The following is a 19451-nucleotide window of genomic DNA, read 5'->3' as shown; positions in this document are numbered from 1 at the left end:
CGGCAGGAGAAGCAATGCACAATGGTTTAGCTAACAAGTTCAATCACAGAGCTCAAATTCTAAGTGCAGGCTCTCAAATTTGGCAAGAGATATTTTCTCTAAAAAACATGGTTCTTTATTCCCCTAGCAGGTGAAGTGGTTGTCAACCTTGACATCAGTCTTACTGTTCTGTTGCCCAGTGACAAGCTGCCTAATGCAGTGAAAATGAGTATCTGACATCTCTCATCTAATCAAGGCCAGCAGAAAAGCCTGGCAGACTCTGTACCAGTCTGTATTTCTAAAAGGTGCTTTCAGGTCAAACAAGTACTGCAGGTTAAGATTTGTGTGTATATAGCTTCACAAAAATATACTAAGGATGCTATTGTTATTAAATTATCAGCCATGCAAAACAAAATCACAACAGCCTTTACTTTTTGACATCTGAAGTCTGCTAGAGTCTAAAGGATTTTTCAAGTTTTCCAATATAGGTATTTCTTTCTACAATTCTATCCCAATTTTAAGACAAAGGTATAAAAGCCTTGAAAGCATTAGATTATTACAAAAGGTGTTTTGAGCTGTTTGCAGTCAGTCTTCTAGTACTCTAAGACCTGGGTTTAGAGCCTAGATCTGCAAAGGACCAGCTATTCCTGCCTAAGGAAAAAGCTCTATGTGTAACATCACAGTTCATTAGAAAACAATGATCCCTCTAACAGTGGCAAAAGACATTTTTTAAAAAAGGAACAACAGCACACAGTAATTCCTCTTAAGTGTTTTGTTAAAGAAATTTGAATTCTAAGCTCAAATCCTAAAACAGGGGGGCCACGCAACACAGAAAGACTAAGAGGTCCAACACACATCTGAATACTTTCTCTGAGGACTAATACTCTAATTAGGCTGGAGGTACTTAAGACAGCTCTTGATTCAACCCTACTTCACTTTGGAGACCGAAAGTGTTATACCTGAGCAGGCACTTCCAGTACAAAGGTCAAGACAGCAGTCTACCCTTGAGGGAGGCCTAACAGTGTTCTGATGATGTATAAGAACGCCTGGAGTCATTGGAAACATCTTTCCATGTGTATCACCCCATGGAGAAGCTCATTCCTGTGAAAATGTATGTTGGCCAGGGAACACTGTGACACATTCATATGTGGTGAGAGGACACAACTCAGACAAGCATTTGTGGGAAAAATAGGCCAAGGGAGTATCTATCTACCTGATGGCCCAGAATGTCATTAATACACAGGAAGTACTTTTGATGAAGCAGAAATGCATATAATGTGACAGGAAATGCTGTCCAGAAGCAAACTCATGTTGGCTCACACATTGGGTCTGGATTTTTCCTTGATAATGGAAGATTTGTTATGAAGAAATGAAATATAATCAAGAGGCCTAATACTTTATTTAATATTAATAGTTACATATTGAGCTTAATATCTTAATCTCCAAATAAACACTATGGAAAACTTTGGTATTTTTGATTTTTTTAATAAGAAAACTCAAAATATTTGTGCCTGTGGACATTCATATATTTATGAATGCTATAAAGTTACTGTGGCTGCACTAGCAGATGTCCTCAGGACATTGTTAGAGCACTGTGACCACAAGCCACACAGGAACACCAAGCTTACTCACCTGCTCCAGAATTGCATCAGTTTATCTCCCTAGGAGACCCCAAGCAGAGGGGACAGAGAGCCAGACTTTAGGGAGCTATCACAACCATGTTTGTCCTCTTGCCCAGACCATACAAATTTGGCAAAGCTAGAGCTCTGTCAGCCCCCTGCCATGCTCTGTCCACAGGGTCAGTGTGAGTCACTGTATTACTGCTTACACTATGTATTAACTGTGCTGCAGGATGGTGCATATGGTGGGCTTTCCTTTAGCCTTTCCACCCAGACTATGAAGTTCTTTGGGGAGACTGTCATGGCTGTCTTCATTCTGGCAGGCACAGTCTGTGGATGAGTCTCTAAGCTATTGGAGAGGGGACCCCAATGAAGAATTAGTGACTTTGAATCATTTTTAGACCCAAGGCCTATGCCACTTGTTTAGTAGCATGTAGTATCTGCTAAAAGTGTAAGCAGACACTCTCCATCCCTTTAGTACCCTCTTGGAGTGTGGGCAGACTCTCTCCATGCCAACAGCTGTCTGGCACTCACAAATGTCATTTTCATGCTTTAAACCTGGCATTTTAAAATTTTCTTTTAAAAGGCAGTGATGCAAAGTTACTAATTACTCTGTATGTATCCCCTGGGCTCACACATGGCTGAGACTCTATGAGGCCTAAAATTTTAGCTAGAGCTTGGCAACTTGAGAGAAGACCATCTAAAAAGAGACCTCAGCTCTCAGATGGGGAAGCCAGTGATGGGCCTGGTGTGGAAACTGGATCTTCAGTGAAATATGCTTCTTGTCATTGCTTTAATGTGTGTGCATGTGCATGTGCATGTGTGTGTGTGTGTGTGTGTGTGTGTGTGCTCACCAACACTTCAGACATAACCAGGTTTCTCTTCTCTTTGAGTAGGCTGTTTGCTCTCTGAGGTTGGTGGTGAGCCTGGATGGGGCCTTAGCACAGCTTTTCTCCAGATCCCTTGAACCTAAGCTGATAGGGGAGGCAGTTGCCTGGTGGGGAGACTCCTCCTGGATCAGGAGCTTGACTAGGCCCACTCCTAGATGAGTAGCTGGATTGTTGGTCACAGGACAGGGAGGACAAGGCTGAACTTGTCACCTCAGGAGACATAGTGAGGTCCAGGATCTGCACATATATTGCAGAGCCATACATAAGCCCTGTCTGTTCCCAGATCTATGTCCCAGTCAGGTTAAAGCTCCATTTCCATTCTTCCAACTGTGATGGGGATGGAAGTCATAGGGTTAACATAGGTCATGAGTGGCTTGCAAGAGTCAGAATGGTGCCAGGTCCACAGGACAAAAGATGTATTTATAGTACTAATCCTCTTTAGGAAGCAGGTTATCCAAGCTGGGAATAAGTGACAAGAAGCCTCATATCCCAGAGAAAGGGTGGCCAGCCCCCAGACTCCTCTCTGTAGAACTATGAGTAGCTGTTACAGCTAAGTGAGCCTAGACAATAAAGAGGGCAATCTATTTCACCTGTCTCAGAGTCCAGCCTGTGTGCATTTCCAACATGGATGCCAGGGCCATTAAGGCCAGCTTCATTGTGACAGGCCTTGAAGAGGACCAATAGATCTACCTGCTGTGGGTATTGTGTATAGCTGAAGAGACCACATTGACAGGAAACCATTTTGGCATCATAACTCCAATTCTGGTTCTCAGATAGTCTGGGTTGTACCTTAGCTTTACCAAGCTGGCACAGAAGCCTGGATACACATCCTCCAGACCCGTGGGGACAGCAGTGACCTGGCTGCCTATCATTAGCTGAGGGTTTGATCTTTCCTGTATCCTATCACTCAGGATGATTTCAACAGGATTTGAACCAGAATCATTGAGCCTGAGACAAAAGGGGAATCTAGAGTGGGACTAAGTGAATGAGGGATGGTAGGACTACCAGAACATTCAGGAAGTCTCCCACATGATCATGAATACCTTCCCTGGCAGGGACAATAGGAGCTATTAAAGGATCAGGCCTGGAGATTCGGCTTAGGACCCCAAGTACCCTCATGGATAGAACCAGGATATAGCTGGACATCACCAGACGCTGATCCCTGTGTCTGACCAGTGGTACTGGCTTAACAACACATCAGTGGGATGCAGGAGAAGGGGTAAGAGGAAGATAAGACTAGAGACAGGGTGGCTCCCTGCTCCTTAATTGTCTCTTTCCCTGATGGGCCCTGACCATGGCCAAGATGAAGCCCCCAGGGACTGGATCTGTGAGAAGATCCATGTGTTAATTTAGCACAGTGCAGCCTTCTTTCATCAGACACTGACCTCAGGGCAGGTAAGGCAGAGCTTGGGTCTCTGCCATGGTGCCTTATGTCCAGAGCAGAGCCACAGTGTCCTGAGCAGCAAAGCACACTAGAATATGTCTGTGTCTCCCAGTTCTGCTCCCAATGTGTGACACAACTGTGTTCCTCCACATCACCAGGAAAGCAAGGAGCATTCAACTTGTGGTCTGCGAACAGAGTGGTGCATGTTCCTGTGACTGGAGGATGATCCTTGGCTAGGTGGCAGAAACTTAGATAACTAGCAACCGGCCCTAATGGGCTCTAAACCAGACAGGACCTAAACCCTAAATAGCAAGCCTATTAATGAATCTGCATGCATGGATGTGCAGGGTAATGGCACGGTACAATGCCCTCTGGCTAGAGCAAGGCCAGCCTGCTCCTTGCTTTCATTGCTGTGTCTTTCCTGAACTTCAGAGTTAGGTCACAGCAAAAGGGAATTGAGGTATTGAGGAAAGGAGACAGTTTGGGAAATTGAGAGGAGCAGTTTTCTTAGTCCTCACAGCTGCTGGCTTTAGGGAACATTTGGTTTGAATCTCGGGAAAATGCTTCTGGCCTCCCATCCTGTTCCAGAGAGAGGAGGTATGTGTTCTAGGAATTATTGCAAGTCTGTGTCCTGTGTGTGGATGATGGGAGATGTGTGACATGGGATCTCTACCCCTTCCTGGTGTCTGCAGGAGCCAGAGTCAAAACAGCAGATGGGAGATATAGAGAGATAAACAACCAGTAAGTCAGTCGGTAAGTGATAATAAGCAGCTGGATCATAGCAGCTAACAGATTCTGTAGTTGGTCCTGTAGTTTCTACATTTTTGTTCTTACACAGCTAATAGGATGATCAATAAGTGGATCTGATCCAACCTCACATACCAAAACATTATAGTTTCAATAGGCAAGCAACAGATAAAAAATATAGAACTGTTAGGCACTTTGTGCTTTTTCTGTCTTCTGCATCAGTGTGCTGTCACACCCACCACACTCACACACAGCACTCACACCACCACACTCACACACACAGCACTCATACCCACTGCATTTGAAAGACCCCCGCGGGGAGTCCCACCTCGAGAAGGCGCGCACACCCAGTAGGACGCTGAGACCAAACTTGCTGTAAGTACACGAGGCTTTAATGGCACACAAACACACAAACAACAAAGGAGCACTCAAGCCAGCATGCTGGGGTCGAAACTCATGCACCGCGCAGGGGGCAGAGGAGTTCAACCCCGGCCCAAACTTCTTACAGGCTTATAAAGGCAAAAACCACAAACCAAAAGGGGGAGCTGAAAGAATTTGCGCGGTTACACATGATTGGCTTATTTAAATGTCGGCGGGGTGATTACAAATTAACAGGGCAGTACGTGCCGGCTAAGGTGTAGGGAGGCACAAGGGCTTGGACTTCTCGAGGTCAGCAGGACACCTGGTCAATGTATGATTTATGGTGGGCTATAGGGAGGCGCCACCCGGGAGGTGCTAGTTCCTGCACTCTCTTTTTTATCTTTTATGGCCGGACATTCTTAGCTACAGGGTGGGTTTGGCTGTGCCTGGACCCGCCAGGGTCTATTCTTCAGCCCTGAATTTCTTGAACTTAGATACCACAATGCTATAAGACCCAAAATTATAAGTTTTTGCTCTTCACATTCACACCCACCACACTCACACACAGCACTCACACCACCACACTCACACACACAGCACTCATACTCACTGAATTCAAACCCACCACATTCACACATAGCCCTCACACCCACAGCCATTACACCCACAGCCATCACACCCACAGTCCTCACACTCACAGGGCAGGTGCTCAAAAGCCATAGTAGACTGAGAGGAGAGGTCTATTGTAGGTATGCCACTCTAGAACTGTCCACACATCCCTGACCAGGATGACCAGCATGCCCCAGGCCCTAAAGTTCCAATCCCAGGCTGAGTGGCCTTAAACTTGCACACCCCTCCTGCCCTCCCGGCCCCTTCCCCCGACCTTTCCCAAGACACAGCTGTATCAGAGGAGTCATGTTGCCTTCAGTGGCCCCTAGACTTGATCCTCCTGTAAAAGATCAAGAGGTTTTGCTAGTGAACAGCTGGCCCCACTGCCCACTGACATTCACGTCCTACAAAAGGGGTGTCTTCTTCCTCCTACCTTAGTGTTACTTCCTTAGGCCCTGTTCACAACCCCCCACCCTGCCCACCGGCTGGGACTTGAAAACCCAGATTCCTAAAGGACAAAGGTCTCTGCCTCAGGGAAATACATTGGAACAAAGTCTGTTCAGCAGGCCTTCAGTATGTGTAACCTTGACTTCTGATTTCTGCTTAGAGGCCTGAACCATTGGCCAACCCTACCCGGAGTGTCTGCTGCTGACTCCAGGAAGGGACTAAAGGAATGCAACTAAACCCAGCTGCACAGGACATTCTAGAGTTCCATAGGTATAGACAAAAGAGTAGGTCAGGACAGAGACTTGGAGCCAAGGCCAAGAATGTTTCAGGGACCCACACGGAGGGTGAGCAGGTGAGGATCAAAGAAGAGCCAATAGCCCACAGCCTTGTACCTCGTAGTTAGAATCTGCTTCTGTATGCTGGTTGGGGCTTTGTGTAAATGATTCAGGGGACTTGGTCACATGTCCCTGAAAGTCAGCTTCTCCACATAGCACTTGAGGCTCCAAGATTAGTGCTTCATCTTCAACCTGATTTTGAGGCCTGAACCCTTCATAGATGGTCCCAGGGTAGTGCTCATTTTGCAAGAAAGAATTAATAGGACAAATGCTGTCTTTCTGAAGATAAATGAAGGCAAGATTAAATACCACCAAGCCCCAGCCTCTAAAATGTGGCTAAATAGGCACCAGTCTCAGAGTGACCATGTCTTCTGTTTCATGGTTCTGGGGATCAAATGCTGGACTATACCTGTACTGAGCAATTAGTGCCACTGAGCTACTTGCCAAGCCTGACAGCACCCTTATGATGGTCTGCAGATCATAAGCAATGACTTAATTTATTGCTCATTTCTGTGCTGCCTTCTGGCCCTAGTTTCCTCCTGGTGTGGCCAATGTAGTTTCTTTCTAGAAAGTTTTAGTTTCCTTTTCCCCAAAGCTTGTTGATTTGGAGGCTGCTTCTTTTGTGTCCTGACCTTATATGGCCCCAATACCATATGTTCTGGCTTAGGGACAGTTGACACATTGCCATCATGACATGAGGTCTACACTCGTTTAATCCATTCCATAGTGGAATGAGCCAGGGTGCCAAGTTCCAGGAAGCTTGCTGCCCTCAGTGAGCCATAACATCCAGCTGATGACCATCTCTCATATCCCTGAGCTAAAGACAACTCCATCACAGGTCCTGGGATGGATCCTATCTGTGGCGGTCCCATAGTGCCACTGATCTCCAGAGATGTGATGCTATAAAGTGAAAGGGGAGAAGATTTCAATGACACATGGCTAATGTCTTCCTCAGCATGTTTTCAAAAGTATAACAATGTCAATATACTATTGGAAGCCCAAAGCTTCATGTCTATTGGTGCTGGAATAGTTGTCCTGCCTTTCCTCAGCCTCATGTCTTTTGGGTGGCCACCTCTATGAGACCCCGGGTCAGAGCCATTCATAAGGCAAAGGCACTGTCATCAGAAGTGTAACGTGGAGCAGGGTTCTGGCTTCCACTGACTAATGAGGGGAGTCCCCCCTTCTGTGTAGTCACTCTTCTCCAATGACCATGTCACAAAAACAGCCACCATTGCCTGCACACCCCATCCAGAGTTCCTTATCCCCCTTACCCAGTAGGTACCAGGGCCTACCAGCAGGCCTTTGGGCTCTAGTCCCTGTGAGTCCTGAAGAAATACTCCATGACTGTAACTGGACAATCGTGCTCCCAGGCAGAACTGAGCCATGCTGCTAGGGAGACCTCTATGTTGTTTACAGTACTTTTAAGCTAGACATGGGAAGAGGAACTAGAGACTTGTGATTTGGAGATCCTGCAGTAGTCTGCTCTGGGTCTGTGGAGCCTAGGCTGGCTTTGCAGTCATAGGGTTCCCTCCAATGTCCAAGTTCCACCATGATACATTCTCTAGAAGGTCAGACAGAAGTCCAAGAGGCTTCAAGGCTAACATTGACTCTTGTTTCTCTCAGACACATTTGCTCCTGAGAATCCCAGGAGCTGAGAGCCAGGGACAGAAAGAATTGGACCTGCCCCATGCCTCAGGCTGGTCTCAGAGCTGGTTTCCCATCTCCTACCAGTGCAGGCCAAGGAGACTGATATGGTAGGCAGAAGGGTTGAGGGCCAAGAACTGCCTTGCCCAGACATGGACAAAGGCTGGTGGTGCTGGAATGCTAGCAAGCCACCTTCAAGGCTGGCTGGCACAGATGGGGCTGCTGTACAGCTCTTGCCTACACCACAATGTCCTGCAGGGGTGGGTCTTCACCTGGACAATACAGGGAGAGGAAGCTTAGGGACTTCATTCCATTGAGAGGAGTTAACTTCTTGAAAACCAGCAGCTCCACAAGTGTGCAGCCTCAGGTGTCACTGTGTGATCTAGTCATGAGCTTTCTAGATGATTAGGCAGACAAACCAGTCACCTATGTGGTTGTCCTCTGCCTCCCCAACCTGCAGAGAGATATAAGAGTGTGCTGGTAGTCCACCGAAGCTAGCTTTACCCAGACAGTTCTAATTCTGGCATAGGCTATGTATCCTGGGCCTGATAGGCCATCCTGTTGGTATGCCCCGTCTTAGCTCTCACAACACACTTCCCTGAAGTTTACATTGTGCTGTTTCCTTCAAACATCTCAGCATTCATAAGCTCCATATCCCACCCTACGTTAGAATTCCTGATAATCCCTGAGAATTTAAGGAGGGCCACCTTTCACTTAAACAAACTTCTCCACTGACTGTCTGGGTTCCATCAGCTGACAGTTGTTCCACATTGATGGGCAAACTTAAGCTTTTCAGCCATGACAGACTTAACCATGACAGACTTTAGGTTCTGCTCTGAAGACCCTACACATACCACAGGTAGGAGAGTCACACACACTGTACTCTACCTAGGTTTCACAGGGCCTCTAGTGTAGTCTCTCTGGTGCCCTATGGTGGTGGGAACTCAAGTTTCATAGGTACTGAGGTGTCTGGTAGCAGCCCTTTATAGTAAGAGGTAAAGAAAGGTGGAAATAATATCCTGCTGTTTTGCATGTCCACCACTGGAGAGTGCAACACTGCTATGTACCTGGTATGCCACTCAACAAGTCCACTCACTAAGGTTCTGAGCTTGAAGCAGAGAAGCATTGCTAAACCCAGTGTTCCCAAGAACCTGGCTGTCCCTGCAGGACTGCCTGTAAAGGATTCTCCAGGACCCTGAGGACCCAATTTGGAAATCTTAGGTGGGCAGGGTGGGAGCCAAAAGGACTGAATGAAATCCTTACCTGGGATGTGACCTCTGGACCCTCATTCTGATTAGCATGACCCACAGTTCTGCGAAGGTCTCTGGGTGACTGCTAAATAAAGGGGAGGAGAATATAGAGGATGAAGAGGAGACGAGTAAGCAGGGCCAAGACAGGATCACTGCCCATACACACTGCTGTGGGCCCATCCTGTCCCGGGCCCTTTCCTGCCATAACTCTGAAGTAGGAACCAAATACCCCTCCTCATAGGACTGTCTGAGATGAGGCCAGCTGGGGATCTGAACTGTCAGCAAGAAAGACAGGAGCTGTCTGTGACATACACCAGTGTGCAGGGTCCCAGATGAGCCTGTCTCAAGAGTGAGGTCATTTCCTCCCCAGAGACAAGGTTAGGAGAGGCATAGTTTGCCTTCTCTTGAAAGCTGAGCTCTCCCTACCCCTGCAGACCCAGAAATGGTCCCTTCTCTGTGCCCATCTACAGTGAGTCCAGGAAGCACCCAATGGCCACACCCATGTGATTTCATATTCTGGCCAATATTCTATACTGTCGCCCATAGAGTCTGGATTTAACTTCAGTGGCCAAGGCCAGCTGATTTTGTCTGGACAAGACTCTGAGAAGGAGGCCACCCACAGTGTTAGTGACACATTACTTGCCCCTGAGTGACCTTCAGTGTAGCCCTGAGTGGTCATTCCAGCCTGAGCCTAGGGATTCAGATTAGCACTGGACAGGTCAGGCTACTTGCTACCTAGTCCTATAGCTCACCTCCACTGTAGTTCCATGTGTCCTGGCTGTTGCAGCTGCTCCAGGAACCACTAGATGTCCTCCCACAGAACCTCGAGGTCCCTGTGGGCTCATCCACAAACATCTTACATTCTCCCTGCTGGGAGTTAGGCTTGATGCCTGCCATGTGGGAGCTGCCATGGCTTTTGGAGCAGAATGAGAGGCAGTAGAGGAGAAGCTGTGTGCTGCTCTTATTGTCCTCATTACCCAGGGAGTTCCTGCTGCTTGCTTCCAGGTCCAGGTTTAGCTCCAGCAGGTCACTGATATAGGATTCCTGATAGCTCTTCTTCTCTGTGTGAAAAGCAGCACAAGAGCTAGTGTTGGAGGAACATGAAGTACCCCTGCGTTCCGGGAGCCAGTGGTGATCAGTGTCCTGCCATACTTGAGATACATAGGAGCCTAGGTGCATAGAGCAAAGCTGCATCCTTGGAGAATGAGCTCTGCATTCCCATGATAGCTAGGCAACCATGAATAGACTTACTCCCCAGCAGGTTCCTAGCATCCCCTTGTGATGGCTCTTCTGGCTGTGACACTTTGTCTCTTAGCTACAGAGCCATCCTCGGCAGCCCTGGTTGTCTGTCATGCAGGTGAAAACAGAGACCATCAGTTGTTTCTGAGGTTGTATGGTCCTGGGATATGCACCTGGCATCCTTGAGGGCCTGCCATGTAACTTAGTCAGAGAGTTCTTCTTGCTCATGGCTCACTCTCTCTCCCCTTCTCTCTCCCTCTCTTTCCTTCTCTGTCCCTCTGTCCATCTGTCTCTCTGTGTCTGTGTCTTCCTCACACACACACACACACACACACACACACAAACACAATCATGAACACACAAAGCACACTGGTACGTGCACACACACGTACACGTACTATGTGCACAAAGACACATGCACACACATGCATGCATAGACATGGACATGCACACATGTGCCCACACCCACATATGCACACACACAATTGCATGTACACACATACATGCACAGACAGAGGCACACACTCCTGCCAACGCACTGTGGCTTCAGTGTGCAGCAAGTCAAGTCCTCTCTAGTGAAGACTTTGAAAAGTGGAGAGAGGCCCTGCGTGGTCGTACACGCCTTTATCCCAGGAGTAGGGAGGCATAGGCAGGCAGATTTCTGAGTTCTAGGCCAGCCTGGTCTACAAAGTGAGTTCCAGAACAGCCAGGAATAAACAGAGAAACCTGTCTTGAAACACCCCCCCCCAAAAAAAAGGAAGAAAAGAAAAGAAAAGAAAAGAAAAGAAAAGAAAAGAAAAGAAAAGAAGAGAAAGGAAGGGAAGGGAAGGGAAGGGGGAGGGGGAGGAGGAGGGGGAGGGGAAGGGGAAGGGGAAGGGGAAGGGGAAGGAAAGGAAAGGAAAGGAAAGGAAAGGAAAGGAAAGGAAAGGAAAGGAAAGGAAAGGAAAGGAAAAAGAAAAATGGAGAGAACAGTGGGTCTTTAGGCAACACCAAGGCTCTTCCCCTTCCAGGCTACATCTCTGGCACTTTGCAAGGCTAAGGATGTAAGATAAATTACACTGTAGAATCATAGGCATCTTGGAGTGAAGGAAAGATCACTCCCATGTTTCATACTAACCCATAAAAGGAGAAATAGGACCGATGACCACCAGCAATGATGATTTTCAACAGATTCCCCTTTCAACACAGTCAGACAACTCCAGGGGTGGTCTCCAGGAGATGATATGCTATATCCTCAGACCCGAGAGAGGGTGTGTGCATCCATCAGCTGGGTGTGCAGTCCCAGGTGGATCTAATACCCACTTTCTGCCTCCTCCAGCTTTTGTAGCCACTGCAACACAGGCTCCAAGCTGAGGTGAAACCTATGGGTAGTGTGAAGCAGGGCAGTTGCAGCAGGAAATGGGAGCGCCAGGTATGGCCTGTGTAGAACAGCAGCTTTTTGTGTTGCCGACAGCCCTTCTGGCTGGATTTCCAGCTTCTTTTCCTGGACAGACAGGAAGGACAATGTGATTTTACAGTTCAGAAAACTGTGCCAGAAGGAGAGAAATACATTAATGCCAATCATAAGCCCCTACTTGGCCCTGGCCCCACATTTTCAGGGTTGAGAACTGGTGACTCTGTGGAAACAGGTCTCAGGTCACTGTGAGTACCATCCATCTGCAGCCTTAAGAATGCAGAAGAAACCTGGGGCAGCCCTTCTATGTAGGACCCCCCCCCCTGCTTGTGGCTGTACACAAGTCTGGCATGCAGGGTTTATAGTGAACGATAATCAGTGTCTGGAGCCATTCTGCTGAGCAGCAATCCTCACTTTCATGTCTTGGGAATGTGGAAGGGGGACAGAGGCTAACAGTTGTATCTCTAAGGTACCATGGTTTTTCCTTTTGTTGGTGAGTGAGGTATTGTTGGCAGTCAGAACTGTACCTTGCTCAGAGAGTTCAATACTACTGTGATGAGCCACCATACCTGGATGTGTGCATGAGAGATGCCTGAGGGTGTGGAGAAGCCTCAGGGAGCTCTGGATGGCATTGGTGAGGATGAGGTTGTTGGGTCCAGGATTCTTTGGACTCCTGAGTTTATAGATGCCTTGCCCCTTCAGACGCCCACCAGAAATGTCACCTTTGAAAGAAGTGACCAGGGAAAGTCGTAGAGCAGCTATGGAGTGTTGTCCACCTCCTAAAAGACAGAAGTAAGGTGAACTGTGGGAACCAGAGCATGGGGTGGTATCTATGGCAGCAGGAAATGGGAAAGAAAGAGGAGTCCTTACTTGATAGATTGTTACTGCATTCAGAGTGAGTCCCAGGAGAAGAGTAGGGTGATCCTCCTTCTTTTCCTTAAAGAACACAAGTCAGAGGCTTAGGCTTTGACCCGGAGGCAAATGGAAGGAGGTCCATCTAACAGGCTAGAGTCTCCACAAACCAAGAGCTCTGTCTAAGCCTCTCTTGTTTCCCTACATATGCCGAGGGCACATGTGTATGTGGTATGCTTCTCTAGATATTTGAGTTCTGTGAACCTCATAGACCAAAGTTCCACACTTACTGTGCTCTGTGGGAGGCTGTCACCTGGGAACACAGGCCATGCAGTGCTCAGGCATTGAATAGGAGACACCCAGAGAGGCCAGGCATACCAGTCCAATCAATGTTACAGTTACAATGTTACAACCAAATAAGTTACAGCAGAGGCTGAGCAAAGTTTTAACAGAATTGACACCAGAGAAATGCAGTATGTCACCTCCAGGACAGCCACCAACTCACCACATGCAAACTAGGCCCGAGGGACTCTCCTGCCTACCCTTGCCTAGAGTCTGAGTCACTTTGTCAGGCATGGGGAATAGAACCACCCTTTTCCTGAGTTCCTCCCATTCCCAAGACCTCAGGGTCAACCTTGTACACAGCCTGAAGAAGTGGACAGGAAAATCCTCAAGTAGGCAAGCATCCCTGGTGAAACATAGTATTGCCTACTTTGGAGTCAGACACTGGTGCATGGAGTCCACCATGTTCGTAGTGCATGGCAGCCACGTGCCTTAGGATGTAGTCAACTCCTCTCTTGTTGATAATCTGAGAACCGGGTCACCAGCTAGCTCCGACCCCACCCTGCCCTTTCTCTGTACTGACTTCCTGGAGTCAGAACCAATAACTAGCTACAGACTATGTCCAGACTTTATCTGCCTTAGCCTCAGACGCAAAGGTGAGGATGTGATGCTTATAAATCTTTGATTCTGCTCCCCTCTGTTGTCACCCAGGTGTCCACAAGGACCATAGAAGCAGCTCTCTTTAGAGGTCTGTTGAGCTCATTTCAACCCCACAGCTACTGTTTTGGAAAAACTTGCCAGTGACGGACTGTGTGAGTATGGGTTGAGAGAAGCTTTCGGAAAAGCTGTCTAGCCTCTTGCCTGGCACTGGAGATAGCTCTGCAAGTCAGATGTGTGAGGCATAAGGCATACTTCTAAGAAGTGTGGGTTGTAGACCACTTGTTGAAAACATAGGCAGGGCACACAGACCCAAGGAACTTTTGCTCTGCATGGCAGTCAAGCTAGGCTTCTGCAAGAACTAGCTGATGCTCACCATCTCCATTTCTAGGGTACAGGTGAGAAAACAGAGGCACAGAAAGCGTAGGGTTTTTTCGTCTTTACAGATGCTAGGTGGATACCACTCTACAGCTGAGCAGACCAAGGTACTCCTAGCTGTCAAGCTATGTGGGCTTATGCAGAACACAAAGGCATGGCCTACTCTGGCCATAGCTCTTACAAGGCCACTGCCAGCCTTTGAAGTGTTGGGGTTGGTGTTGGTGAGCACCCTTGGACTTGAGTCCTTCTGTCTCTGGTCCCACTGGTGCCACTATGTTAATTCCCTCATGTCCTCTCTGGTTATGGGGCAGGGAAGGCACTCACATCTGTAGCTGCACTGTCTCTGCTGTCCCTATCCAGACAGTGGCTGGGAAAGACCAGAAACTCAGTGGCTGAGCAGGGAACAAAGGTCAGGGCCACAGTGCTGGGTGAGTGAAGACTGCTAGAATGAAAGCAAGCAATACCACCACGCTCAGGCAGGATGCGAGGCCAGGAGCACTGTGTCCCCTGACAGAAGTGGATGAGATCCTCACTCCCAAACCATGCTCCTTCAGACCTTCTACATCATCTGCTTTGAGGAAGGTGTTCCTCATTAAGAACACAACATGCTCTTGCTTCTCTCATCTAGATCAGTCTCCCAGGAATAGACCTTTCAGGAATATTGATATATCTCCTAAGAATGTTAATATTCATTTAAATAATTTTCATAATTGGTTCTCAGTGTGCTATCTGGCTCCAGAAATAGTCTGTCAGAAATTCTTACAGGGGCAGGGAAGCCAGGGGGTTTGCTGCAGCTGCTGCTGTTGTAGCTTCTACTGCTGTATCTTTTCCAGGGCCATGCATTTCAAATAACCTCCTGTTTATACTCAGGATGTGAAAGTATTCCCAGGTGACACTGTGAAAAGAGACAAAATAATTTATTCTAGACAAAAGAAATACTGAGGTAGAATTCTTAGAATACCATGTGGGGTTTTGACTAGCCTTAGTATTATATGTCTTTTTTTTTCTACTTCACAATTACAAGGAGAAATCACTTAGAAATGTTTCCTATAAAAATGTATACATCACTAGGTCTTAGGAACAAAAGAACAATCAGTGTGCACAAACCTGTGCATGCATGCAGAAGCCTGACCATCGTCAATAACCAGCAAACTATGCTGTTGATACTTATTCAATGACATTGCTTGTTATTAGTTCTGAAGCTTACTCAGTGTGATGTTATGTTGAAAATGTAAGAATCTGTTCTTCAGCTTTTGTGATTGATTGGCAAATTGCTAGGGCCAGTATCGCCTGAGAGAGTCCATGAACCAATAGCCCTCTAGTCCTCACCCTGTAGGAGCTAACTTCTTTCGGGAACATGGAGTCCAGGGGAAGAGATGAGGTCAGAAAGACAACTGTGTTCAGTGGTGTAGAAATCATTCATATTGCGTCTCTGCTGGGAAGAGGAGAAATTCAGAAGAAGGAGAAGGCTTGGGGTTGAGGAAGAATTGTAAAGTACTTAGAGAAGGTAAGAAGGTAAGAATTGGGTGTGGAAAATGGAAACTGGAGACAGAGGAGGGACCACCACACAGCAAACTGGGAGGGTCAAAACACAAAGGTACCTGGGCCCTGCCTGCTGCTGTGTCTCTGGAATTTCTCCCTGTGCCTCATTTATGGGGGGAGACTCTGTTCTGCCCCAGCTGAGGTTTTTTTGTTGATGGAATGCAGCAACACAGCATCGTGATGGCATTCCCCACCCTCCTTGTCCATTGCATGATGCCTCTGGGCCAGCCCCTGCTGACGATGGGCATATCCTCTGCTAAGGCACTGTGGGAAAGAATATTCTCTTCTCTCTTCTCACTGGCCATGCTCTGTTCACTTATGCTGCTTGTGGAAAGCATGCAGGGGACACTCATGGCACGTATGTGGTGTTGGTCCTGTGTGGGTGTCATCTGGTGTGGCCTGAAGAGAAGTCCATGCCCAGTGGATCTGCTGCCTGCTCTTTGCCTAACCTTCTGGCCATAGGCTGGCACTTGACCAATGGAGGATGGCCAGACCGATCTGCCAAGGATGGGAGCACTTCCACTCTTCTTCATTTTTAAACAGGAAGCACCAGCAACATCAATGGAAGGGAATGGGGCCTTAACTTGACTCACTGTTGGAGCCTGGGTTGAGCAGACTTCTCTCTGGAGTGCCTGCCTTTCCAATAAATAGTATGCAGCCGACATTTCATTAAATTTTTCTTCAGTGAGTGACTCTCTAATATCTTTTGCTCGGAACCCAATATACTGCATCGCGTCTACAATGTCAGGATCTGGTCTGACAGGGACCGGTTCCTCATGTATGTCTGTTAACCCTTTCCAGTGGCCTTTTAACCAGGGATGCTTCATCACTTCCGTGGCTGTCGGCCTATATTTGGGGATAACTGTCATTAGGCGGCTCAACAGGTCCTCCAGCTCTTTGGACACCCCACAGTGGGCAGGGTATACACCTGCCACAACCTGCCTTTGCAGCTCAGGATTGATGAATGAGTCGAATGGGACCTTTCCAACAACCATGTAATGCAGGACCACTCCTAAGGCCCCTAGATCACTTTTGGTTCCATCATATCTTTGGCCGAGGAATCGTTCAGGGGCACCAAAAGCATAAGCACCACAGTGCTCCTTCAATATCTCCCCAGGTTTGAATTGGGTACTAAGCCCAAAGTCGATTATTTTGATGTTCCCTTTGTTATCTATCATGATGTTATCAGGTTTTAGGTCCCTATGCACTATCCCATGGCCATGGCAGTAGCCCACTGCCGACAGTATTTGTATGAATATTTGTCGGGCTTTGTCCTCCTCTATGTGGCCAGAAGTTTTGATGTATTCATAAAGTTCTTGGCCTTCAACCAGTTCCAGGATGAGGTATCCTCTTGTTTTGGTCTCAATCACTTGGAGAAGTGAGACAATGTTCGGGTGTTTGATCTTTTTCAGTATATTGGCCTCCTTCATGGCTTCCTGGAACCAGGGCTTGTTCTTTACAAGAACTTTGATGGCCACGGATGTGCCTGTGAGCCGGTGCTGGGCCAGGAGGACCTTGGCAAAAGTCCCATGCCCGATAGTTCTTATAACTTTGTATTGTGAGTGGAAGTTTCTGTCCTCAGAGTTACCGGGCTGAGGGCTGGGCAGTGGTAACTCCTCTTCACTCTGTGCAGGCATTGTATCACTACTAGTGGTACCTGAAAATAACATAAAAAGAATAAAATCAAAATAATGAAAAAGATGTAGGAAAATAGAAACTAAAATTACTACAAGTGCTACCTAAAATAAACAAAGAAAGGGTGCTTGAAATAAAGTTAAGTAAAAGTTAGAGACCTAGAATAAAAATTATGAAAAAGATATGGGGGAAAAAATAAAGTCAAAAAATCTTAAGTAAAAACCAACCACAAAACCAACCCCAAACTAGAAAGCCAAGAGCACACACATACTAAATACAGATGGTGAAATTTTAATCATAAGACAGTGGGGCTGGGAGGTCTACAGCTGATCAATATTATGAGTGGATGTTGATTGAAAAAAATCAAATGAAATAAATGAGAGGAGAAAGAATTAGTATAAGACAAAACAGATATATATCCCCCAGCACTTCAGAGAAAATTCCATTTCATTTCACGACCTCGTTGTCCACAACAAAACCATACTTCTCAAGAGCAAAATATTGAAAATTAAAATTCAATAACCATAAACAATAAGAAGGTAAATATCAGTGAATATTAAACCTAAAACCAATTCCAAAATGCCATAGACTCAACTTGAGTGGCCAAGGCCACAGCTGCTTTTTACCTGATCAAGACTCTGAGAATGAGGCCACACAGTGTTAATGACACTTGATTGGCTTTCAGTGTAGCCCTGAGACCATTCCAGCCTGCATCCAGGAATTCAGATTAGCATTGGCCAGGTCAGGCTCTTTGCTACCTGGTCCTATAGCTCCCCTCCCCTGTAGTTCCATGTGTTCTGGATGCTGCAGCTGCTCTGGGAGCCACATAGATGTCCTCCCACTGAACCTTGCGGCCCTTGTGGGCTCATTCCCACACATCTCAAATACTCTCTGATGGAAAAACCAAAATATCACAAAGGGCAAATATGTATAAATTAGAAGCCAATGATAACATGTAGTGAATAAGTCGAGAAACAGGAACAATGTAAAAATAGGAAACCAAAATACATTGAAAAATGGAGATATTCTGAAGCAGGCTAAAATGCAAAACTAAATAATCAAAACAATAAAATACCATGGGAGAAAATAAAACCGACCACTATAAAACAAAAGCATCCATCCAAATAAATAAAAATCAAAACACCAACACTAAGGAAACAAACAGCCAGTGGCCTTGAAAAAATATGGTCCAATGCTATCTCTTGAACTCATACCAAAATCAACGAATCAATAAATAAACAGCCATCGATCCACATAGCCGTTTAATCTGAGATTATGGGGTTTGCATATCAAATGTCTGGGAGCCACTGGTCAGTCAGGCCAGAGACTTGGCCAGCTTCAGGCCGGTGAGTGAGCCTGTCCTGAAAATAAGGTTGATGGCCTACCTTAGGAACAGCAGCCAGGCTGGATACTAGCCTCTACACTCTCTTGCACCAAGGTACAGATAATACAGATGCAAGAGGGAAAGGGTGATGGGCACGGAGGCACAAACACACTTATGTGTGTGACAGCACACAAACACACACACAAAAGCACACACACAAATACACAAAAGTGATCTTATACACACACACACACACACCCAGGAACACACGCATACAAACTCTTACACAAAACCAGAATTGCACTACATACAATCACAAAGGAACAGGTACACACACACTTACACACAAGCAAACTTGTTAGCACACACTACACATACACACAGGAAAAGGCACACACACACAAACAAACCGGGAAACTCACACACTCCTACATACACTGACACACTCACAGCAACTAGTGTACACAATCACCCACACAAGCAAATCTGCAAACAACCACACTCCCACCCACGCTCATACATACACATCTACACAGCACACTTACAAACCTATACAACCACACACAGCTCACTAGATACAATAAAGTTGCAGAGGGTACCACTCCACACCTCTTCTCAATGCACTCAAAGAAATTCAGGCCTGGCCACAGCTTAACATCTGTTGCCTAGAGAGCCTCAAAATCTCTCCTCATGAGGTCATAATAGGACCTGTTATGACATGGTTAGAAGGACTGCAAGGCTCTGGCTTAGCTGGGCTATGGAGTGTGACATTAGGCTTTTTGAAAGCAAGGTCTCTAGGATGTTTTGCTGTCCTTGGTATCTGGTTAGAATATTTGCTGTGCTCCTTCTATAAAGCCCTTATAAGTTGACTCTGTGTGTCAACTT

At 46.7% G+C, this 19451-nt stretch overlaps 1 long non-coding RNA gene and 1 pseudogene across 1 annotated transcript; both read right to left on the bottom strand.

Moving 5' to 3' along the window:
- Window positions 1-7068: 7068 nt before the first annotated feature.
- Window positions 7069-19208, bottom strand: Gm5092 (predicted gene 5092). Its single transcript, NR_137274.1, has 10 exons — window positions 19176-19208; window positions 15395-15497; window positions 14829-14960; window positions 12767-12832; window positions 12466-12675; window positions 11621-11986; window positions 10017-10325; window positions 9278-9349; window positions 8287-8468; window positions 7069-7270 (listed from the first exon to the last, which is right to left on the bottom strand). It is a non-coding gene; the product is annotated as a predicted gene 5092 (long non-coding RNA).
- On the bottom strand, window positions 15667-17244 carry Gm6811 (predicted gene 6811; annotated as a pseudogene).
- Window positions 19209-19451: the final 243 nt, after the last annotated feature.

This window comes from Mus musculus, chromosome 17 (genome assembly GCF_000001635.26).
Source record: "Mus musculus strain C57BL/6J chromosome 17, GRCm38.p6 C57BL/6J".
Lineage (NCBI taxonomy): Eukaryota > Metazoa > Chordata > Mammalia > Rodentia > Muridae > Mus > Mus musculus.
The sequence above is the reverse complement of the archived record's forward strand: the minus strand, read 5'-3'. Positions and strand labels throughout refer to the sequence as shown.